This window comes from Pongo abelii, chromosome 6 (genome assembly GCF_028885655.2).
Source record: "Pongo abelii isolate AG06213 chromosome 6, NHGRI_mPonAbe1-v2.0_pri, whole genome shotgun sequence".
Classification (NCBI taxonomy): domain Eukaryota; kingdom Metazoa; phylum Chordata; class Mammalia; order Primates; family Hominidae; genus Pongo; species Pongo abelii.
In genome coordinates this window covers 77,052,556-77,078,345 of record NC_071991.2, presented here as the reverse complement: position 1 = coordinate 77,078,345, position 25,790 = coordinate 77,052,556, and the positions used below count along the sequence as shown (strand labels likewise).

General features: G+C 37.3%; 1 long non-coding RNA gene across 3 annotated transcripts in view; it reads left to right on the top strand.

Moving 5' to 3' along the window:
- The window catches only part of LOC103891161 (uncharacterized), a 122,850-nt gene extending 115,365 nt beyond the window's left edge, over nt 1-7,485 (top strand). For 2 of the 3 annotated variants that reach the window (XR_010140874.1, XR_008527072.2), the window contains one exon: nt 2,483-7,485. This is a non-coding gene — a long non-coding RNA (uncharacterized LOC103891161). Of the gene's footprint in view, nt 1-118; nt 1,275-2,482 lie in introns of those variants that run through there. The other variant, XR_008527070.2, reaches the window with a different exon arrangement.
- Nucleotides 7,486-25,790: the final 18,305 nt, after the last annotated feature.

Here is a 25,790-nt window from a genome sequence, read left to right as displayed (position 1 = left end):
GAGGATGGGGCTTATATTGCATAATATATTAATCTAACTTCAGCTATGTTGTGATAATAAATAAACCTTCAGATCTTAATGACTTTGTATAAATAATAAGTATTTCTCTCCCACGCAGAATCTGATGAAGCTCTATTTTGTAGCTATGCCATCTGGATCATATAGCCTCCAAGGCCAGCAGAGCAGAGGAAGACAAAGGGCAGAGCAAGATCGAGGTGGAAGTTACACGTCCTTTGTGCTTACTTTCTACCGGCCTCATTGGGTCGCACGATCCCACTCCAACAGGGGCATGGGGGCTTGGAAAATTAGAAAAACATGTGAATATTTGGTAGACACTTACAATCTCTGCCAGCATCTGCCCTTCTAATCAGCAAATTTTCAATTACTTTTTTCTTCACCCACATAAGACATCTTAATCCAACTTCAGGGGAGACATCCTGATGTCCAATCTAGTCACTGCTTCAAGCTTAATGGGATACATGGGCCTCTCTGTCATGTCGGCATGAGGCTGTTCTTGATCAGGTGACCTATGAACTGAAAGAAAGGATATATCGTTGTCCTCCACTGTCTATATCACTGCATACAGAGTGGTGGAAAGGAAGAGAATAACGATGGTATACATTCCTATTTGAAAGGGGATGATTAGAGACATAAAACAATGATAATATCTCACTGGTCAGATATGGTGAAAGTTCCCCTATGCAGGGGATGGTAAGTGTTCCTTAATTAGGCCTTGGTTCTGGTCCTCGAGAGGCATCCTTTTATCCATTGTCCTCTATGGCTATAAGCTGTGCCCTCCAAGATATTCTTTCTTTTCCATTACTCTCTGAAGTGGGTGAGAGGGAATATGTCTTCCTTTGGGGCTGCACAGTTTTCTCAGCAAACTTTTTTCCCACGGAACATTGGCAGCTTAAGGGTTATAAGTCTCAAAATGTCAGTGGCTTTTTTTAGTCCAGGCTCATGATTTATTTAACAATGCATTTCCCTCAAACACACAGTAGGCTTCTGATCTACTTGCTTTAAATAACTTTCATGTGGTAGTAACCACACCTAAAGTTCTTTTCTAGGCATAATTCTAAAATCTGCTTTGTTTCGTTGCTTTCTCGCTTCTGTGCATTTCTCTCTCTTCTATATGGGGGCTATGTTGAAGATGTCTGACTAATAGGTAGAAAGTTCACACAATCTGTTTACACTCTTTTTTTATTATTATACTTTAAGTTTTAGGGTACATGTGCACAATGTGCAGGTTAGTTACATATGTATACATGTGCCATGCTGGTGTGCTGCACCCATTAACTCGTCATTTAGCATTAGGTATATCTCCTAATGATATCCCTCCCCCCTCCCCCCACCCCACAACAGTCCCCAGAGTGTGATGTTCCCCTTCCTGTGTCCATGTGTTCTCATTGTTCAATTCCCATCTATGAGTGAGGACATGCGGTGTTTGTTTTTCACTCTTAATTGATTCTCGTCCTAAGTCATTTCATCCAATGGGGACATTTCACTGTGATTTTGTGGCAGTCTTTTGAGATGCCAAGTCTTCCTGTTGAGAGCCTAGAAGTAGTCACTTATCCAACTTGCAAACTTCCAAATTTCTGAACGATTTTTATCCCTTTCATTTCTGTTTGCAAGCCAGCCAGGGTTTTCCTGAGCTTATTTCATTATTACAATCCTCTGCCAAATACAGCCAACATTCACTTTCAACATTGTTTCCCTAAGTCATTGGGCTCAGAAGCCACACGGTCTGCCTCCCAAATTACCACAGGATTTTAATTTTTGCCAAATGGTTTCCTACTGCTTAAAATGGATTGCCATTTTTTCCAGCCTCCAACATTGGATTCTTCACTGCCCTCTGCCTAATTGCTAAGTCATTGCTACACATTTTAGGTTTCTTTGTGTTGGCCTCTTATCACTGATAAAAATTCTGAATTTGTTAGGATAGGCTAGAATATGCTGTGAAAACAAATATCCCCATTTCAATTCACTTGCTAAACAAAATGAAGTTATCTTTTTTGTTCACACAAAATCTCCAGGTTCCTGTCTGATTTCACTTTGGCCTGTGGTTGTGAGTATTGGAGAAGTATAAATTGTGGGGCAAATGGAAAGGAAGTTCAAGGTGACATTTTGCTTAGCAAACTCGAAGTGTATGTTGGTATTATTGCTTAAGTATGGTATATTTATTTGTATGTTTACATAGTGTGACTGCCTACTGGCATTAAAAAAATCTATAGTGCATGGTTCACTGTTTTCCCTCCACTGAGAAGAGCAATGAGTAAGAATAGAAATAGGAATATATTTTATCTGATGAACCAGGGTGAAAATTAGCAAAAAATTTGTGACAGTGGATATATAAAATAAAATTTCCCCTTAAGTTATAATCATGTTTACACTTTTTGCATATGTAACTAAATGAATGTATACTTTCTTCTAGTGGCTTATTGGTAGAAAATAAACACAGATGTTTTTGTTTTATATTTTACAGCAATGCTTTCAGTAACCTGGAGAGGTACACATGGCTGGTATAACAATTATCTTCATTTAATGATGTGGAAACACCTACCGCAAGCCCTGGAACATGGAGGGTCTTGAATAAATTCTGTCAGATGAATGGACAAGTGCACAAAAGGTTGAAGGAGTGAATGAGGCAGGTTAAACGACCAGTTCTAGATTGGTTACTAAGTGACACAGCCTAACTGAGTTTTCCAATGTTCCACTAACCCTGCCTCCAAGCAGCTTCAGAATGCAGCTTACATTTCTGCTATAAATATTTTCTTTAGAGTTTTGCTGATGAATTGAAGTTTCATAACAAGAAGAAAGCAGATGGCTTTTGGGAGGGGTTTATACTTGCTCTTTTAACTGTGTTTCTGTTTTGCTTGTTTATGCAGAGTGTGCACAAAGGTTGCCAGAGCCTTAATTTCAAACTGCATCATTTAATAAAATACAATAAGGAGAATTAAGAAGAAAGGCTGCAGGGAAACATCCTGCTTATTATCTCTGTAATGAGAGGACTATTTTTTCTCCCATCAGTTGCCAATGATGAGGTTTTTTGTTTCCTTTTGTGCGGGCACAATTGTGATACTCAACGAGAGCAGTGCGAAGTGCCACTTTACAGCCAAACATTCAATTCCTCTTAATTCACAAGGGAGAGAAGGATCAAGTTGTGCAGCTGGGAGGTGATGTTTCTTCCCAGCAGCTGTCATTGAGGAGACACGTGCAAACCATAGAAGTCATTTGTCACAAGAACCCCATCCAGAATTTGCTATGTGCGTCTCACTTGCTAACGTGACATGAAATACTGAAGCTTTCAAAATCAAGTACACAGACTTTGTTGTGTTGACATGGGCAAAATGAAATGAAGAGCTGAGGCAATTATGTGGATAAATCAGGCCAAAAATATCCAACCATTGAGAGAAAAAGTTCCTTTGGCTCAAATTATTCGGAGTGACTGTCCATGTTCATCAATTTATCAGGATAATGAATTTTATCCTATGCTTTGTCACTATAGATATATCTTTAGTCTATGAATTTGAATGACTTTGTGATATTTTACTTCACTGAAAATTATAATAGGGGTTGAATGAGCAAGCACCATGTTAAAAGATTGCTACTGCAGCTATAATAATAGTCCAAGAGAATTTAAACCCCGTTATTCAATAGCTAGCAGATATGGTTATTGGAATGGGGGTAGAGAGGGAGACACGAAATCTGTTGAGAATCAAATTCTTGTAACTAATCTGTCTTTCCCATTTAGCATCCTATTATCCAAAAATATCTTGGTCTGTAGCTCCCGGCTGGTTTCCTGGTCATTTGACAACTGGTTAAATGAGCCTGAAAATTTCATCAGGTTTCATATAAAGAATAATATATTATAGTTATATACATATAAATGTATATCTTTGTGTATTTTTAATATCCCTTATTTATCTACAAAGAGATGAATGTTTGAAATATGTGACGGATAAGCAAGGTCAATTCTTGTGTCTGCTTATGCATTGGCATTGAGCTTTCTGCTTGGAGTCCTTAGCATATTCCGCACTTGAGCCATCCTTCTTGTTTCTTCATGTTTCCAGGGCCACTAGAATCACAGGCAAAAGGGCAGGAGCTTCTCCTTGGGGAAGAGGGAGAACCTCTGAGCACCTAGCTACATTACCTTGGGTGGTTTGGTCCTGCCAGAGTCTCTTAAACATTAGAGACAACTCGCCATTTGGAAGTTACAAATCATGAAAGTGCTCACTGAAGCAAAATAATACCACATAAGAAATAAATGCCTAATGTTGATGAACATTTTAATCTTTATTATAAAATTATAACACAAAGAAGAATCCTGAAGAATGACCCTAAAGCTTTTGTCACAATAGCATTGTAATGGAAATACAGGTGTGTTTTCTTTTCTTTCTTTTTTCCTTTTTTGAGACAGGGTCTTGCTTTGTTACCCAGGGTGGCGTGCAGTGGAGCTATCATGGCTTATGGTAGCCTCGACCTCCTGGGCTCAAGCAATCCTCCCACCTCAGCCTATTGGGCAGCTGGGACTACAGGCATGCATAACCACATCCAGCTAATTTTTTGTAGAGATGGGGTTTCTCCATGTATTTCCCAGGATGGTCTCAAACTCCTTGGCTCAAGTGATTCTCCCACCTTAGCCTCCCAAAGTGCTGGGATTACAAGCATGAGCCACCAAGCCTGGGCTACGTGTGTTTTATGATTAAAAAAGAAATACATGCAATTATTGGGACAGAACACAATAAAGAGAAAAATACAAATTACCTGTAATTCAACTATCCAGAGATAATTATTTTTTATGGACTGAATGGTGTTCTCCAAAATTCATATGTTGAAGCCCTAGCCCCTAATGTGATTAATATGGTTTGGCTGTGTCCCCACCCAAAATCTCATCTTGAATTGTAACTCCCACAATTCACATGTGTCGTGGGAGGAAACTAATGGGAGGTAATTGAATCATGGGGGCGAGTTTTTCCCATGCTGTTCTTGTGGTAGTGAATAAGTCTCATGAGATCTGATGGCTTTAAAAAATGGGAGTTTTCCTGTATAAGCTCTCTCTCTCTCTGCCTGCTGCCATCCATGTAAGACATGACTTTTTCCTCCTTGCCTTCCACCATGATTGTGAGGCCTCGTCAGCCATGTGGAACTGTGAGTCCATTAAATGTCTTTCTTTTGTAAGTTGCCCAGTCTCAGGTATGTCTTTATCAGCAGTGTGAAAACAAACTAATACAGTAAATTGGTACCAGTAGAGTGGGGTGCTGCTGTAAATACCCAAAAATGTGAAAACGACTTTGGAACTGGGTAACAGGCAGGGGTTGGAACAGTTTGGAGGGCTCAGAAGAAGACAGGAAAATGTGGGAAAGTTTGGAACTTCCTAGAGACTTGTTGAATGACTTTGCCCAAAATGCTGATAGTGATATGGACAATGAAGTCCAGCCTGAGGTGGCTTCAGATGGAGATGAGGAACTTCTTGGGAACTGGAGCAAAGGTGACTCTTGTTATGTTTTAGCAGCATTTTGCCCCTGGGCATTTTGCCTGCATCCTAGAGCTTTGTGGAACTTTGAACTTGAAAGAGATAATTTCAGGTATCTGGCAGAAGAAATTTCTGAGCAGCAAAGCATTCCAGAGGTGACTTGGTTCACCACTTGGGTGCTGTTAAAGGCATTCAGTTTTAAAAGGGAAACAGAATAAAAGTTCGGAAAACTTGCAGCCTGACAATGTGATAGAAAAGAAAATCCCATTTTCTGAGGAGAAATTCAAGCTGGCTGCAGAAATTTGCATAAGTAATGAGGAGCCAAATGTTAATCCCCAAGACAATGGGGAAAAAGTCTCAAGGGCATGTCAGAGGTCTTCACAGCAGCCCCTCTCATCACAGGCCCAGAGGCCAAGGAGGAAAAAGTGGTTTTGTGGGCCGGGCCCAGGGTGCCTCGCTGTGTGCAGTTTAGGGACTTGGTGTCCTGCATCCCAGCTGCTCCAGCCATGACTAAAAGGGGCCAAGGTACAGCTCAGATTGTTGCTTCAGAGGGTACAAGCCCCCAGCCTTGGCAGCTTCCATGTGGTGTTGAGCCTGTGCATGCACAGAAGTCAAGAATTGAAGTTTGGGAACCTCCGCCTAGATTTCAGAGGATGTATGGAAATGCCTGGATGCCCAGGCAGAAGTTCGCTGCAGGGGCAGGGCCCTCATGAAGAACCCCTATGAGGGCAATGCAAAAGGGAAATGTGGGGTTGGAGTCCCCACACAGATCTCTACTTAGACACCACCTAGTGGAGCTGTGAGAAGAGGGCCATCACCGTCCTCCAGAACCCAGAATGCTAGATCCACCAACAGCTTACACTGTTTGCCTGGAAAAGCTACAGACACTCAATGCCAGCCTGTTAAAGCAGCTGAGAGGGAGTCTGTACCCTTCAAAGCCTGGAGGTGAGACATAGAGTTAAAGGAGATCATTTTGGAGCTTTAAAATTTGACTACCCCACAGGATTTCAGACTTGCATGGGGCTTGTAGCCCCTTTGTTTTAGCCAATTTCTCTCATTTGGAATGGCTGTATTTACCCAATGCCTGAACCCCCATTGTATCTAGGAAGTAATTAATTTGCTTTTGATTTTACAGGCTCATAGGCTGAAGGGACTTGCTTTGTCTGAGACTGTGGACTTTTGAGTTAATGCTGAAATGAGTTATGACTTTGGAGGGATGTTAGAAAGGCGTGATTGGATTTGAAATGTGAGGACATGAGATTTGGAAGGGGCCAGGGGTGGAATGATATGGTTTGGCCGTGTCCCCACCCAAATCTCATCGCTAATTGTAACTTCTACAATTCCTATGTATCATGGGAGGAAATAGTGGGAGGTAATTTAATCACAGGGATGGGTCTTTCCCATTTGTTCTTGTGATAGTGAATAAGTCTCATGAGCTCTGAAGGCTTTACAAATGAGAGTTTCCCTGCACAAGCTCTCTCTCTCTCTTTGCCTGCTGCCATCCATGAAAGACATGATTTGCTCCTCCTTGTCTTCCACCATGATTGTGAGGCTCCCCAGCCATGTGGAAGTGTAAGTCCAGTTAAACCTCTTTCTTTTGTAAATTGCCCAGTCTTGGGTATGTCTTTATCAGCAGCATGAAAACGGACTAATACAGTGATAGTATTTGAAAAGGGGCCTTTGGGAGGTAAACAAGGTTAAACAAGGTCATAAGGACCCTAATCCAATAGGATTTGTGCCCTTATGAAAACAGGGAGAGACAAACCAGAGCTCATTGGCTATCTCTTCCATGTTGGGACACACAAAGAAGGTGGCCATCTACAAGACAGAAATGTGATCATGCTGGCACCTTGACCTTGAACTTCTAGCCTTTGGAACTGTGAAAATAAATTTCTGTTTTTTAAGCCACCCAGTCTATGGTATTTTGTTACAGTAGTCCAAGCCAACTAACACACCACTGTTAATATTTTTACATCCTTTTGTATTTTAATATTATTCTATACTAAAATATATATCCATCCATCAACCCATCCATCCTTATGTACCTATAAAGATGGCACTATGCCCAATGGTTTACATCAGCACTGTATGATAGACATATATTGTGAATCACATACATTAATCACATACATTTAAAATTTTTTTAGTGGCCTCTTTGGAAAGAGAAAAAATGATAATGTGAAATTAATTTTAGTAATATTTTAAATTTAACCCAACATAGCCAGAATATTGTCATTTCAACATGTAATTATTTAAAAATTATTCTTCAGGCCAGGCATGGTGGCTCACTCCTGTAATCACACTTTGGGAGGCCAAGGTGGGAGAACTGCCTGAGGCCAGGAGTTCAAGACCAGCCTGGGCAACACAGCAAGACCTTGTGTCTACTAAAAATAAAAAAAAATTAGCTGGGCATGATGGTGCATGCCGGTAGTCTCAGCTACTCAGGAGGCTGAAGTGGGAGAATAACTTGAGCCCAGGAATTTGAGGCTGCAATCCTGATTGTGCCACTGCACTCCAGGCTGAGCAACAGAGCAAGATTCCGTCTCTGAAACAAAAAGCTATTCTTGAGATAAGTAACTTTTTTTCAAAATTCTAATTCTATAAAATATCGTGTATATTTTACACATGCAGTACATTTCAATTTTGACTGACCACATTTCAATGCTATTGCCACCATATTGGAAAGAGCAGTTTTAGATCTAGGGCTTTCAGTCCTGGGCTGGAGTTGGACCTCTCTACCTTATTTGACAAATGGCGTTAGACAATTTATTTAACTATTTTTTTTTTTTTTTTGAGACGGAGTCTCGCTCTGTCACCCAGGCTGGAGTGCAATGGCGTGATCTCAGCTTACTGCAACCTCTGCATCCTGGGTTCAAGTGATTCTCCTGCCTCAGCCTTCTGAGTAGCTGGGATTACAGGTGCCCACCACCACACCCAGCTAATTTTTGTATTTTTAGTGGAGACGGGGTTTCACCATGTTGGTCAGGCTGGTCTCAAACTCCTGATCTTATGATCTGCCTGCCTTGGCCTCCCAAAGTGCTGGGATTACAGGCATGAGCCACTGTGCCCGGCCTATTTAACTTTTTTAAATCCTGAGCTTCTTGTATTTAAAATGAAGGTAATAGAAGCATCTACTTCAAAGTGTTGTCATGATGCCTGAATAATCCAATATGTAAAGCATGTATACTTCATGGTGGAGAGCACTCAATGAATGTTGGCTAAAATTATTTTTGTGGTTATAAAATATGAATATTTATTTTATAATAAATGCTGATTTGAATTTGAAGTCATTTCCAATTTAATAATAGTTTTCCATAAAGTCTAAATTTATAGACATGCCAAAAAGTGAAATGTGTTACCATCAAAGGTCGTATCTTCTCATTGTAGCGTGTGTGTATTTCTGCTCATGCTTTAGGAGAAGTATGCTGGTGAGAACATGCTATCACAAAAATCTTCCAGGGCTGACATGTGCCTTTATTGAACTGAACCCCAAGGTCTGATGGGCTGCATTATGTTGAGCATTCAGGCAAGTATTTGTAATGGTGGTGAATGATGAAGCATCTTCCAATTTCTTAGTTGACATGCATCATATTACTCCACTGTTGCTGAATTTAATAGCCATTTCATTTATTGACAGTCTCAGCAAAAAGGTAAGGAAAATCAATTCTGAACATGAATTATGGCATTTCTTTGAATATCAACCATTTATATTGTTTCTAAAATCTGCACCATGGTATCCTCTATTTCTGAGTGGTAGGTTATTAATGAATTCTAGTTGCACCTTTTCCTGTGCTTGTTATAATTTTTGTCAGAAAGATAATAGCAGTTCCTGGCACAATAACCTTTCCAACACTCTGTAACTTGATTTGTTGACAATTCTTTTACTCAGTTCTTGTGACTGGAGAAGAGGTGAAGTGGAAGGGTCGATCAAAGGACAGAGATTATCAAAAAAGTTTAAATAACTAAATCATTAAAAGGCTGATATCTTCCCACATGACAAAGATATTAACCAGAAGAGGAAATGGTATAATATGAAAGCATTTTTCATGAAATGAATATAATGGGATTAGAGGAGAGGAAATTATACCAACCTACATGCATTCATTAGAGTCTGAATATTGGCCTTTGGTACTCACCCTATTTCCTGAGCTCATCTGTGTTAAGAATAGCAAATCAATATGGCATTTTTGAGACCCTAAACTTGCCTGAAAACCATATTTCTTCTAAAATAAAACTATTATGTTAGTCATATTTAAATATATGCAGTGGGAATCTAATATGACAGTGATTTGATATCCACCACTATCCATTAAAATTACAAGAACAAACTCTTCTTTAAGAGTCAGTCATTTAACATTATTCTTACGTTCTTTTTTCTCACTTCTCTCACTTCATTTTATCCTAATGAAGTACATATTTTTGTTTGACAGTGTTTTATTGATCATCCTATCATATTTATCTGTTATCACAATATGTTTATAAATTAAAATTTTAAAAAAATTTGGTGAGGCTCTAAGTAGCAATGACACTTTTGTTAATTAAGAATTTATAAAACCAAAGTAAATATATTAAATTATTGCAAAATATTGAAAAATCATTGAATTTTTTTTTGAGACGGGGCCTCGTTCCATTGCTAAGGCTTCAGTGCGGTGATGCAATCATGGCACATTGCAGCCTTGAGCTCCTGGGCTCTAGTGATCCTCCAATCTCAGCCTCCCAAGTAGCTGGGACTACATGTGTGGCTATTTTTTTTTTTTTTTTTTTTTTTGTGGAGAGGGGGTGTTGGTATATATTCCAGGCTGGTCTTAAACTCTTGGCCTTCAGGGATCCTCCCCCGCCTTGGCCTCCCAAAGTGCTGGGATTACAGGTGTGAGCCACTGCACCCAGCCTGAAAGTTTATTTCTTAATGAGAATTGTGTCTCAAGCAATATTTCAAATTATCCCCTGAGATAATATACCATAAGGAGAGAAGGTATAGGTGGGAGGTATGCTTTTCTTTTATAAAATGGGGAAAAAAAAACTACTTAAAGAAGAATGGGGCTGGGAAAGGAAAATCCAGTAGATAAAACTGCAGGTGCATTTCTGGCTGATTTTTAAGAAATAATATACTGTATGTGGAAGCCGATATTAGATTGGGAAAATTCAGTTTTTAAAAAGTTTCTATGCTCACATTTCCCTCTGGAATAATTATTTTGAATTCTCAAGTGTCAGCAGCCCCTCCTGGAAGACCTAGAAAATAACTCTTCCATATGTCTTGATAGAATATTGATGAATGGGAACAACTTGAAAAAGAAAACACTTTCTAGCTCTCCATCCTTTTCTAGGTGCAGAGTGCTGTGTCTGAATAAGAGCAATGTCAGTCAGTGTGCTGTAGTGGAAAGACCCTAGGTTTTAGGGGCTGGCATTGTTACTCATTAGTTACTAAGCTGCCAGTTTTGTCATCAGTGAAATTGAGACCATCTATTAATATGTTATAGAGTTGCTATAGTCAGTGAAATAATATAAAGTACTTGGACTATAAAACAGTAAGTGCTCAATAAACAATATTTTAAAACGTGTAAATACGTGTGCAGTATTTACTTTGTTAAGAGATAAACTTAGGCACATTAAATTTTTTAAAGAGTTTATTTGAGCAAAGAGCGATTCATAAATCCGCCAGTGCCAGATCACCAGCAATTCAGGGCTCCACAGAAGTGCCGTGAAGGGAAAATTTTATAAGATGTTCTGGCAAGCAAGACAGAGAAAATATTTGATTAAAGTGGAAAGTCCCTAGTTAGAGGTTTCTGGCAGTTTCTGATTGGTTAACCTTGTTTTGCTGTCCTAGGCTGTGACCCTTCACTTTGAGCTGGGTTTCACTTTGCTGATGCAGGTACTCAAGGTTCCGGAGCTGTCTCAGGCTAATGGCCTCACAATTAATTTTTGTAAAACAATTTTCAGCAAAATTCTTCAGAGGAAGGATGGGTTCAAAAATGCCCCAGGATTCATCTCAGCTACACACAGAGTGGTAACCAGTATTTACCTGCTTACTCAGGGATCATCTCACTTGTCATTTTGCAAGAGAAGAGGAAGAAAGAATAACCTACTACTCTTCTAAACTCTACTTGGAAAATTGCAGGAATTTTATCAGCCATCCTTGAGCACAAGAAGATATAAGCAAAAGCCACACAGACAGAAGACCTCCTATTCTAGACTCTTATCAGCCAAACACAATGCCCAAGAAACAGCTAGAAGGTTTCATTTAACCAGAGAAGAGCTCCTGCTTTGAAATGTTTTCAAAGTTTCCATGACAAAATATTCTTTCACAGTCTCTGCTTCAGTGAGCTGCTTTGTATTTCTAGCGCAGCTAAGCAATTAAAAGAAGATGAATAGATGTATTCCAGCATGTGTGATAACAAATGGCATACTTAAGGTGACAAGGTTTTCTGTGTTAACTGGCTTTGCAGTCACTTGCAAGTTTTTGAAAAATATTCCCTTTTATCGGAAGTTTTTCCCTTCTTAATCTCAGCTTAAAGGCTATTTTTTCTCAAAGCAAATTGGAGGAGGACTTTTCAAGTCATCTTTGATGGGACAAAATATATGTACATATTCTCTTTGTGCAAAGGAATTGCTGCTTTTCTTATGACAGCTTAAAATTGATAAAGTTTTAAGCATCAAGCTGTTCACCATTACAAAAGATGCTCATGCGTCTATGAATGATGAGACTTCTACAGGAAACCAAGGTGGTCCATTTAAATTGCTACTCTATGGCTCCTGTTGGCAGTAAGGCTCATGTAAACTGGAGAGGCTCTCCAGAGATCTTGAACTCAGAACATTTTTGGATCTAGACTATTCTTAGGGACAGGAAATAATGGGAATTTAGATACCATTTTGATTGCAAGTTGATGGAAATGTGGCATTTAAGACTTTTTAATTTAATCTTCAGTTCTCATTAAGTCTGTTTTATTTTCTCTTTTTTTGTGTTTGTTTTTGTTTTGAAAATTAACCTACCCTGGACTTCAGTTAGGCTCTCTCTAGTTATATGAACTTACGTTTATTAAATCTAATCATTAGAATCCGAGGAAATACTACCCTCCTGCTTGGCTTACGTACTATTTTGTAGCTTCAGAAAACAGGCCGTATGGTATAAGGTAATATATATCGACTTGGAGGAAAACAAACCTGGATTCAGATTCTGACTCTGCCACTTTTGACTCTGTGACCTTGAGCAAGTTACTTGACCTCATTTAGCTGGCAGTTGCAGATGTAAAAATGAGGACGTGGGATTGACCACATTCTCTAAGGGTGGTAATACGGCCCAGTGGTTAAAAACTTATCTTTGTGATCAGATAGACCTGGATTTGATCAACCTCTTCTGTTTCATAACTGTGAAATCTTGAGAATTTTATTTAATCTTTATGGGCTTGCTTATTATCTCAAACAAATTAAATTTTAAAGTGAAAGTAACTACCTTATAGGATTGCCGTGTCGGTAACCTCGTAAGTTTGCTTAGAGGGTTGCTTTTAATCCTTAGAGGATTAAAAGTCATATGCAAGTGCCTGATAAAGACCAGTTCATATTGGCTGAGATCTCTTACACTAAAAATATTATGTACCATTCTAAGGTCCTTGATAAAGATTCAAATCATAGAACATTGAATGGGTTTCAGATTACCTAATCTAAATTTCTGATTTTATACATAAAAAACACTCCATGGAGAGACTAAGTGACATGCTCCAAATCCCGTGCCAATATCTCACACTTGAGTCTTATACTATAACAGTAAGTACATGTGGCACATTCAACAAATATGCTGTTCATTCCAAGAAATTCCATATAGAGTATTTCACCTCCAAATCAGTGAACTCACCAAAACATTCTTCTTGTAGGGGAACAAAGAGGCCCTTGTGATCACAATATTGTCCTTCTTACCTAAAATAGCAAACTTTCCATGAGTAAACAATGAAATAGACAAAAAGAAGAGTTAAGACATTTAGCAAGACAGAGTGCTTTGTCTAGTCTGAATCCACCTGCGCCTTTCAGTAAGTGAAAAAAAAATATCTGCAGACCACTCATCAGAGGTGTGGTGAAATTTTTATACTGAATGCTTACATTTTGTATTCCAATTTTCAACCCCTCCACAGAAAATGTTTCCAATCTTCTCTATCCATAATTCTTTGAAGAATTATTTTTGTTTTACTTTCCTGGAAACATTTTGTCCCTTGGTTCCATTTTAGACACTTCACTTCATTAGGCTGAACTAGTTTCCAGCTGGAGAAAAGAGAAAATGTGAAAATTCAACCTTAAAAACAAATACGTATTACATAATTTTTACCTGGTGAAGTTACCTTGCTGAGTGTTTTGGCTAACTGGTGCCTTTAGATACAATGAATCTTACTATCTGGTATACTGTTTGAAGAGGTTAGAGCACGTCCCAGCTCTTTAAAACTCTGAAGTGGGAACATTAAATGAGAGAGTGCCTTCTAATATGGATATGGCCTGCATGGTAAACAAATCTTGCTATTTCACAGTTCCTTGCACAGTGTCTTTTAAAGATATCCCCTGTCTTCATTCTCCTCACTTTCCACCCTCTCCTTCTACAGTGGAAAAGAACCTTATGCAAAGGCATAGAGAACAAATACTGTATTGGATTTATCTACAAAGCATGTTGAGGCTGGAGCCGTAATGTTTACCCATATTCTACAATCTCCATCTGAATAAATAAAGTGGTACCAAGGGATAGGCTGCTGTACAGATAACGAGTTTTAAACTCATTCACCCTGAGAAATTTCAGTTGATATAATTTGCCTATTAAATGGATTTAAAATTGTATTGTCACTACACTGCTTTCTATGGTGATTGCTGCAGCTCCGTGGTTCCATGCCTCAATAGATGGTTTGATTGTATATATCTGCTGCTTTCTTCCTATGATTCTGTTCGTAATGGTCTGTAATGTACGACCCTGCTATCCAGTGATAAAGCTGAACGTAACCCCTTCTGTGCTTTTAACTAAGGAACTTATCTGTTTCTAGTGCTATTTTCCTAGAGTAAAAGTGGATATCCTTTTTGCTGAGGACTTTTTCTCTCTCTCTCTCTTTCTTTCTTTCTTTCTCTTTCTCCCTCTCTTTCTTTTTTCCCTTCCTCCTTCCCTCCCTCCCTTCTATTTTTTCTTTGATCTATATCTCTTTCTTCGACAATGGGCTTGATGAATATTTCTGCTGAATTTTTGTGAAAAGAAGATAAGTTATCAATGCATTTTCTACTTGTTAATGGCTTCAGTGGCCCATCATTTATTATCTGAGTGCTGTGTGCCCTGAATAGATGGTAGAGAAGATGAGGCAGCCTTTCACTTGGCAATCTGCCCCCCAACTGTCAGGGAATAGCTTTGGATCTTTTATCGAAATCAAGGACTGTCCTGTGCTTCATGCTTCACTGGTTCCAGGAATGAGTCCAGGATTATATCCTGTCCCTCTGGAAACACAATCAGCTACATTTCCCTCAAATGCCTAGGTTTCACTTTCAGGCTCAATTATCTATAAAAAGAACTTCTACAGCAAAGAGACTTCACCATAGAGAAATGATATTAAGTCAAATGGAATATTTAAAAAACTATATTCCAAACTGTCTCTGATAAAGTAGTATTAACTGAAGTCTGCAGTTGCAGAATAAAAGTAAAACAAAAACAAACCTGAATTCTGATGTTTTCTCAAAGGATAGATTGTTAAACTGCCTTGCTCGAGTTAGCCCCAGCGTTCTCTCTACAAAATCATCCCTTTAACCACTCTCTCTGACTAAAATTCTTAAAAAATCAATATCAGCATTATTCTTTTATTAAATTTGATGTTGACTCAAAATGACGAGGTGTAGAACATCATTGAATTTTAAACTGACATTGACACGTAGAAGAAATGGGCAGCTATAAACGGTGAACTGGCTTAATGTAGAGACAAGGTGAGAGAGAAAAACTATGTATGCATATACCAGCAGGGCAGAACAGCTGGTACATACACAGTAGAAAACAGGTCAGGAGACATAGGAGTCACTTCATTCCAGATTTGCCTTAAATGTTACCTCCTCAGAGAAAGCTTCTCTTTAACTACCCTATTAATTATAGAACCCTAAGTCACTCTCCATCCCTTAACTCAGCTTTATTTTTCACCGTATATATATATATAATATAATGAAATATATTAAAATATATGTATTTTTAAAATGTGGTTATTATCTGAATTTTCCATTAGAATACAAGCTCAATGAAGGCAATAGCTTTGTTTAGTTCACTGCTGTAGCCTCGACACTTAGAGTAGCATCTGGCACTAAATAAGCATTTGTTGAAACGATTAATAGAAAATGAAAATTATAAATTGGTTATGTTTCCTTTCAGCTGGATGGGTTAGCCTGAAGTATGGATTGCTAGTAATTCCCCCAGTCACTCAACATTTTTTAGGTTTTATATAAGAACTTTACTCTGGCACACAATGGTGTAATGTTAGAAACTTGGCACAGATCTTGTAAAGATAGTTGAAAACTAGGTATTGTTCAGCATTTGCATGAATTTCCTATGGAGTCTATTACATTTAGACAAGTTAAGGTGGATTATCTTAGGGAAATATTTCCTATATTTCCTCTTAGGGAGGAAAATGTAGCACAAGTGTGAGGTTTAATAGCACCTATTGAACATATGCAGAAATATCTAATATTTAATGACCAATAATGGCTAACATTTCTAGAGTGACAGTGTTTTAACTAATTTACATTTATTAGCTCTCTTAATCCTCACAACAGCCACTTACGGTAGATCTTATCATTAGCCCCTGCCACATAGTAATGGATTTGGCTGGACTTTCTCCCTGGTCCATGGAAACAAAGAAGCCTCTAAATCCTTAGATACTTCCTGAGTGATAGTGTCTTTGCTCTTCATGGTGGGTCCTGATAGATTATGCTAATGAGATGGCTCATGATGGGTCCCTAGATAGTTTCAGGATGAGGGCTGACTATGCTGGAAAGACCGGCCATATGATTAAAGGACTGACCCATATGATATCAGTCCAACCTCTTGGGAGGGAAGGCAGGCTAAAGGTTGAGTTCAATCACATGGTCAATGATTCTGTCAATCATGCCTATATAATTATATATGCCTCATTATATAATGAAATCCCAATAAAATCTCTGGACACTGAAGCTTGGGTGGGACTGGCATGTCGTGACCCCACAAGGAGAAGTCATGGAAGCTTTGCACAGAGATCCTCCCAGACCATGCTCTGTGTGTCTTTTCTTTTTGCTGATTCTATTATAATAAAACTGTGAGAGTATAGCACATACCTGAGTTCTGGGAGTTGTTCCAGCAAATTATCAAACCTGGAGAGGTAGTGAGAGCCTCCAAACTTGAGGCCATTTGGTCAGAAGTGCAGGTGGCCTGGGAATCCCTGAGTTTGTGGCTAATGTTTGAAGTGAGGCCAGTCTTGTGGAGGTCTGAGCCCTTGATCTGTGAAATTTTACCTAACTCCACGTAATTAGTGTCAGAATTGCATTGTAGCCCCACTTTCCAGATGAAGAAACAGAGGAATGCAGAGGTCAAATAATTTGCCCAAAGTCTCACAGCTAGTAAGTGGCAGCATCAGTAATCAAATCCAGGATATTGTAGGGGAGAAAAAAATATTTTTCTCTCTACTCTTCAAAGTTCTTGGACCCTTGTAAGCTGGGGCCCCTATATCAAAAGACCTATTAACAAGAGAAAAACAAACAGCCATTTATTAACATGTGTGCTTCCTATATAAATGGGAGAAAATTCAAGGAAAGAGTAACTATGAGGTGGCTTGGAATTCGGGCTTAAATATCATCATCAGCTAAAGAAAAAATAAAAAGGATGTAGGGAAGGCCAGTTATGGGAAGGTAGCCAGAAAAAGTATATCAGCAAGAATGAGGTTTGTTCCTGTGATTTAGTCATTTTTTTTCTTCCTGGAAAGAAGAGAGGAGATCAGAGTGGAAGGTCATCCTTGAAAATGGAAATTTATTTTACAAATGTAAATTTACATTACAAAAGGGTAATTTCTAGTGTTTGCAGACCTTCTCTGGTGTCTGCTGTTTCTCAAAATCATCAGCTCAAAATAATCCTTAAGCAAAAGTGTCGTATTTTTAGGGTGGCATATCTGTTGCCTGTAGTCTCTGCCTGCAAAAGTTTTCTGCTCTTAATCATTAAGCAGTTATTTCTCTGTCGATTGAAGAGCTCATTTCAGTTTTCAATAGATGTAGAATTATAATGAATCAGTTAGAATTCATTAACCTACTCACACCTTGATTTTGAACTTCTGCCCTTCAGAACTGTGAGAGAACACATTTCTATTGTTTTAAGCCACATAGGTTGGGGTAATTTGTTACAACAGCCCTGGGAAACCAATACAGTATCTTAAGTTTAATATGACTAAACAGAACTCTTGCTCTGCCCCCACCCAAAACCCACATCCCCACAGTCTTAGTTTCTCAGCAGGTGGTAATTTTATCCTTCCAGTTGCTAAAATGAAAATTTGAGGAGTCATTCTTGATCCTCTTTTCCTTATCTCCCACATCTAATGTTTTACAGACCTGTTGCTTTTATCTTCAAAACAGATCTGCCTTTTCCACCTCCATTTATTTGCAACTCCATGATTGCTACCTTGCTCACAGCCACCATCATCTCTGGCCTGGACTACAGTAATACCTTTCTTACTGATCTCTCTCCTTAAGCTCTTTTCCCATTATGCCTAAAATAAAATCCAAACTTCTTACTCTGGCTTGCAAAACACTGCATACAGGTGTTCTTTTTGTTTCTCAAATAGAACAGCTCATTCTCATTCTCACCTTAGGCCTTTGCTCTAGTTGTTCCCTCTGCCTGGAATGCACTTCCCTTTCATGATGCAACCGGTTTCTTGTTAATTATATCTGAACTTCAGTGTTACCTTCTTTTGGACACCCTTTTCTGATCAGCTGGTTTAACCAGGCTTCCTAGTAGTTGCTCTCTGCTACAATAGCCTATTAACCTTCTTTGCACTGTACTCGTCGTTACCTAACATTTTTCTTCATTTGTTCACCTATCCTCACTAGAACGCAAGCTCTATGAGAATAGAGAACGTACTTACCTGGTTCACCACCACTTTGCCAATGCCTGAGCAGTCATTGGCATATAAGAGGAACTCAGTAAATGTTTGTTAAATGAATAACTCCCATCCTCCCCATCCGTCACAACTATATGTGAAGAAATAATGACACAGGTTTTCAAGCACAGGTTCTGAAGTTTTGGATGAATCAGCTAGAGAAGGGTGAACAATAAGCTAACAGGCTCCTTTTTTTTGGTGAGAGTCTTTTACACATTTTGGCTTTTCTTTTGGGTTTGTCAAGTTCTCCCTTCTATTGACATATACTGAACCCCCCCAACTGGGATGATTACATATCAAGAAAAAAATACATACTTCTTTCTCAGAAACATGTATGGCATCTTTAACATTGTTAGTACTTGTGTGTGTGGGGAGGTTCCTTATAAAAAATAAATGAATAAATGGGCTCTTAATTAGTACCCCCAAGCAATTAAAACTGATTGAAGCATGCCTAATTTAATCACTTTAAATCACCTACACAGTGAAAATAATTTTTACAGTTCACTTAAATTCAGAAATTTTAGAAACTTTGGTTGTTATTAGAAAACAATAAAAACAAATCAATATATTTCTGATAAAGGACTGCTTTCTAAAGAAGCACTTAACGATTGTCTTAACCCTCTCTCTTTAAAACATGAATTTCAATTCAATATCTGTTTAACTCATACTTTTAGAAGTCAAATTTTAGATTGATATGAAAATGCTTGATAAATTCATACAATATTTGAATACAGGTAATATTCTAACACCAAACTGCCTGTTTTTGTATAGTCTGTGAGCTAAGAGTGTTTTCTACATTCTTAAATGTTTGAAACAAAAATCAAAGAAAGAATATTTTGAGACTCATGAAAATTAAATGAAATTAAAATTAAAGTTAATTAAAATGAAATTAAATTAAGATTAAATTAAATTTCAGTGTTTATAAGTAAAGTGTTATTGAAACACAGTCATGTTTATTTACTTATATATTGTCTATGGCTACTTTCTCATTACAATCACAGGGTTAAGTAGTTGTGACAGAGGCCATATAGCCCACAAAGCTTAGATATTTGTTATTTGGCTATTCGTAAAAAATTAGCTGACCCTTGTCCTAACATAGAAAAACCTTTGAATAATATTCTTATTGCTCTGTTTATCTTAACCATCTAATTAAAAGACAACAATGTGGTATTTTAAAATTCAAACCAGTATTTTCTTGTATCTAAGAAATGGTGCCATTCAGTGTAAGAACAGCAAAACAAACAGAGCTACACATACTTGCTATACATCAAGTATTACAGCATATAACTACAGAACCTATTAGTTAAAATGCTCTTTCCTAGACTACATGGAAATAGGAGACTGTCTTTGTTAAGGCATCTATTTATATTCAGATGTGGTGCTGTGACACAAAGAAGAATGAGGAAGTCCCTACTCTCTAGGAGTTCATGATCAAGCAGAAGTTCTCATTCTTATTTAATTCCCATGCAACTTAATGAGACACATCACTATTTTAGAAGTGAGGCAACAGAAATGCAGAGATTTGCTTAATAGAAATGCAGAAATTTGTTTAAGACACCCTGATAATATTTGAAATTCTTGTGTTTATTTTTCTGGATTCAAGTTAACATAGTAGTAAAATATATAGATACACTTTTACAAATGGTATAGAAAGAAGGAAGAACCTAAGGACAGTCCAGACCTGGCCAGTCCCTGTCAGAATGGATTCCCGGGCATGTTGTTTGTTTCAACATCTGACAGATTTCTATGTACATTCCAGGTTTAACGTGGTTAAGGGCTAAGCACAGGAGGCAGGGAATGGGAGGGCAGTAGACTGCCTGTTTTCTAAAGAAGTGTGTCCTTTAGAAAATATATTTCAAAGGATCACAGACACCATACCAACTTTCCACTTTAAAAAAAATCTCAAAATAGACTCTGTGCAGCCCTGGAAAGTGTAACAACATAAGGGAAACAGCTGGGGGGCTGAGAGAAGCTCTGAAGTCTGACCTATCTCAGATATGGATGTGATGACCTACTTTCATTCCAGGTAGAGAATAAATTCAGATAACCGTATATGCTGTCATCCTGTGGAGCTCACATGTGGCCTTACAGTAAATGGGCATGCTGCTGGAGCTCAGAGAAACCAGGTTTATATCATAGATGCACTGATAGTCATCTCTGTGGTCCCAACTGGAAAGGCATTTCAGAAGAACAAAGGTTTAGACTGTAGACTTTGTCATTGTGAGAAGAAAATGACTCCTCCCTCTGGCCTGAGCTATTTTTCTAACTAGGAACTTTAAGAGAAAATGAACGACATAGTCAGAAGAGCAGAGAAGGAGGAGCATAAACTCTTGCCCCACACCTCTGGGAACCAGCTGATTCAGACCACCTTCCTCATAACACGCATGGACTTGCTTATTTTGCTCATTGATTCATTTAAGCTTCAATATACACTTTTCTCCCCTAGGATGGCAGATCCCAATTAGAAATGAAATGACTTTCTCAAATGAGATTTCCCAGAATCATATTAGAAAAAATATTACTGTTAACTATAGTCATCCACTGTAGTTAACAATATTATATAGATTTAAATGGCTAGAGGTGAGGTTATTGTACGTTTTCAACACAGACATGATAAATGTTTGAGATGATAGATATACTAATTATCCTGATTTGATCACTAAACATTATATGTATCAAAACATCACTATGTACACTGTAAATATGTACAATGATTATTTGTCAGTTGAAAAATTAGAAAAATAGCCCCCAGTAAAGTTCAATCTCAAAGAAAAAGCATATCCAAGAATAGTACAATAAACACACATAAACCTAAACCCTAGATATAATTATTAACATTTTGTCACTTTTGTGCTTGTATGCTCTCTCTCTCTGTTGCTATTCAATATAAGAACAGCTCTCTTGGGATATGTGGACACTAATGGCTCTTAGCAGTCAGAAGAAATCTTAAGTATTACCTTCTCATGTACCGTAGGAAAAAATATATAACATATATGCATATTTTCCTTTTCCTGAACAAGCTGAGAGTTAGTTGCAGGTTTCCTGATGCTTGTCCCTTCTGCCTGTGTTTGCTAGGAAATAGACATTCTTTGACATAACCAAACATTAATATCACACTCAAGAAATCAACATTAACACAACACTAGTATCTAATTTCCTGTCCATAATCAAAATTTCACAATTGTTCCAAAAATGTCCTTTAGAGGTGTTTAAAAAGTTTTAAAAATTAAAAAATTAAAATTGCATTTGCATGTCATGCCTCTACAGGTCTTTAATTTAGAACTTTTTTTTTTTTGGCCTTTTGGCCTTTTGAGGAGTCAAGGTTGGTCATTTTACAGATGTCTAATGATTTTCTTATTATTCAGGTTAAACTTTTTTTGGCAGAAAACTACAGGAGTGATGTTGTATATTGTCACCCTAGGGTATCTAATTAGGAGACGCATTAGGTCAGTTTGTTCTTTTATTGGTTATGCTAAATTTGATGTTTTGATTAAAGTGAGGTCCATCAGATTTCCCCACTATCAAACATACCATTCCTCATTAAAATTAATAAGTAATTGAAGGAGAAATACTTTCAGATTGTGTTACTATCCTGTTCTTCAACAGTCTTTCATCTGTGCTTTTGGCATCTATTACTAATTATTATCTCAATCAATTATTACTATGGTGGTTGCAAGTGGTGATTTTTGAATTCTATCATTCCTTCTTAATTTATTCGTTAGAATTATTTTGCAAAATAGAGCTTTTCCTTGTCCACTCCACTTAAAATATTATTTATTTGTCATTGTTAAACATATAAACATGACCACACACACATATATAATATATATACACATTTTATATTTGTATGGAATCATGAATTAAAAAAATTCATTGTGTTATAATTTGTTTCTGCCATTCTTCATTGTGATACTTGAATCATAATCTTTTTAATTTAGATCCACACTAACTTAGTCCTGCTGATGGGAATGTGGGATCTGTGTGACTGAATCTAGCCTGGAACAGAGCTTTCCTGGGACACACTGACTATGGCTCTTAAGAGGTGAAGAGATCTTAACCATTACCTTCTCATGGACAGAAGGAATTATCTGCACAATGTTTTATATCCATTGGTGGGAAGAGTCTATACTATTCTATTTGCTCTCGTCTCTGGAATGCCTATCTTCTTCCCAACAGGGATGCCCTTATGCTTCTGATTCATCACACATCTTCTGCCATCTGGTGGTAGGTTGCTAAGCAAACAAGAAGAGACCAGGCAAAGTCTACAATATTTGGAGAACACAGTAGGACCTGTGCTGTCCAGAAAACATAAAATGATGGTGCCCAAATGGCAGGTCATTTTTTAAAAGTAGGACTGTTAAATGCATGTGGGTTTTTGGAAGAAGAAAGAAGATGAGAAACATTTATGGGTCTCTGTACTGAGATCTGTCACAAACGCTACCCAAGTTAAACCCCAAGAAGTTCTAGGAGGTAGATGCTATTATCCTCACTGTATAGATCAGAAAAGGGAGAATTAAATATTTTGTCACAGCCATGCATCTTGTATGTGGTAGAGACAATATCTGAAACAAATTTACCTGACTTTGACGCCTGGATTCTTTCCTTTCACTGCACTGACTCTGAAGTGTATTTGTTTTTGTGTTTGTATGTGTGTGCATGAGTAAACAGAGAGGGTACTATTTGCTATGTAAATTAATGAAAGCCTTCCAAAATCTCAGATGAATATAAGCAATTAAAAATATGTTAGAATATAATCATATAATAGTATATTCCTTTAAACACTTTTTTTTTTTTTTTTTTTTTTTTTTTTAAGACAAAGTCTTGCTATGTTATCTAGGCTGGCTTCAAGCTCCTAGGCTGAAGGGATCCTCTTGCCTCAGGCTCCAAGCATCTAGGACTACAGGTGCTTGGCATCATGGCAGGCTTACTTTTCAGGTGCATGCGTAATCAGATAATCACTAATATTAGATATCCTCATTTCCATAATACATTTGAGATAAGCAGGACAGTCAAGTCCTGCCTATCTCAAATTTTAAAAAGGCTGGACTTAGGAATCATTGAGTTGCTGTGAATACTAAATTAGGTAATATATATAAAGTTAACTCAGGGCCTGGAGAAATTCTGCTTAGCAAATGATGACAATTGCCATTATTAATTATGAGAAGAGTTAGTGGGAATCCTTTTAAAACAGTAAATATTTCTCAGGTCTGAAGACTTTCTTGATATGTCTTCTTAGAGATGCTTCAATAAGTTAGTCTTGCTTTTTCTCCTTGACCCTACTTCATATTTAAATAAAAGTGGTTTTTGGCCAAACAGTTCCAGGGCCTCAGTACTTGCTAATCAGACATTATCTGTGATTGGTATATGGAGACTCTTAACTTTTTTCTTTCACTGCTTGTTGCTAACTAGAGTCCCCAGAAACCACCTGATTTGGAAAGAACAATTGTTCCAGATCATCAGGACTCAATATGTGATGAATTTTAAATCATTTGAGGATAAGCTTATTTTAGGCTACATTTCTAAGGTGCATTGTAGATTTTGATGTTTATCTCAATGTTAAGGAGACAAAAAAATGAAGCATTGTCTTTCATTATCTTCAAATATTCTTTAATTTGTTTTTGCACGTACATGTGCAACTCTCCCTTTACTTATAGTTTATCAAATAAAAATGCATGATATTTTATTTGCTCTACTTTTGATATATCTTACTGTATTTCATCTTTTAATATAAAACTTTGCCATAGACTTACTTAAAAATATTTATTGCACATCTATCGTATGCCAGGCACTAGGTCATATAAGGTAGGATTTAAGAGAAAAATTACTTAATGTAAAAATCCATGTGCTAAGCACTGTGCCTGGTATATACAATATAACAATTAAAAAGATATGGTCTTTTCCCTCAAGGAACTTTAAGATTGGTTTATCATCACAACTTAATGAAATTAATATTATTAAATACATTTAATGGGAGATGAGGAAACTGAAGTTAAAAGAAGTTGAAATAACTTACATAAGGTTACACAAGGACTAAGTGGCAGAATAATAATTTGTGTTAATTAAATATTTTATAATATTATATTTTATTTCCTAAATTGGTTTTTGAGCTGTATCTTTGTTTTCTTAAGACATTGATCTGAGGTTAAAATATGCATTTTTAACTTATTACAGTCTGTTTAGAATCAATATTACGCAGCTTTCTATAAAGTATAATAATCATATAATAATATACTTTTATTTTCCCTCTTTCAGCCTTTGGACTATTTTTCTCATACATTTTATTTTTATTTTTCCAAGTAGCTATCATTTCTAGTGTTGCGCATTCCTTCATATAGATCCATATTTCTTTTTTTCTTTTTATTTCAAAAGTTTTTTTGGGGAACAGGTGGTGTTTTGTTACATGGATAATTCTTTAGTGGTGATTTCTGAGATTTTGGTGCACCCAGCACCCAAGAAGTATACGTTGCACCCAAAGTGTAGTATTTTATTCCTCACCCACCTCCCACCTTTCCTCCCTAAGTCTCCAAAGTCCATCGTATTGTTCTTATGCCTTTACATCCTCATAGCTTGGCTCCCACTTATAAGTGAGAACATATGATATTTGGTTTTCCATTCCTGAGTTACTTCACTTAGAGTAATGGTCTCCAACTCCATCCAGGTTGTTGTGAATGCCACTATTTCATTCCTTTTTTATGGCTGAATGGCATTCATATCTATCTCTATCTATCTATCTATCTATCTATCTATCTATCTATCTATCTATCTATATCTATCTATCTATCTACCTATCTATCATCTATCTATATCTCACATTTTCTTTATCCACTCAATTGATGGGCATTTGGGCTGGTTCCATATTTTTGCAGTTGCAAATTGTGCTGCTATAAACATGCATGTGTTTTCATATAATGACTTCTTTTCTTCTGGGTAGATACCCAGTAGTGGGATTGCTGGATCCAATGGCAGATCTTTTAGTTCTTTAAGGAATCTCCATATTATTTAACATAGTAATTGTACTAGTTTACATTCCCACCAGCAGTGTAAAAGTGTTGTCCTTTCACCACATCCATGCCAACATCTATTATTTTTTAATTTTCAAATTATAGCTATTCTTGTAGGAGTAAGGTGGAATATCATTGTAGTTTTAATTTGCATTTCCCTGATAATTAGTAATGCTGAGTATTTTTCGTATGTTTGTTGGCCATTTGTAT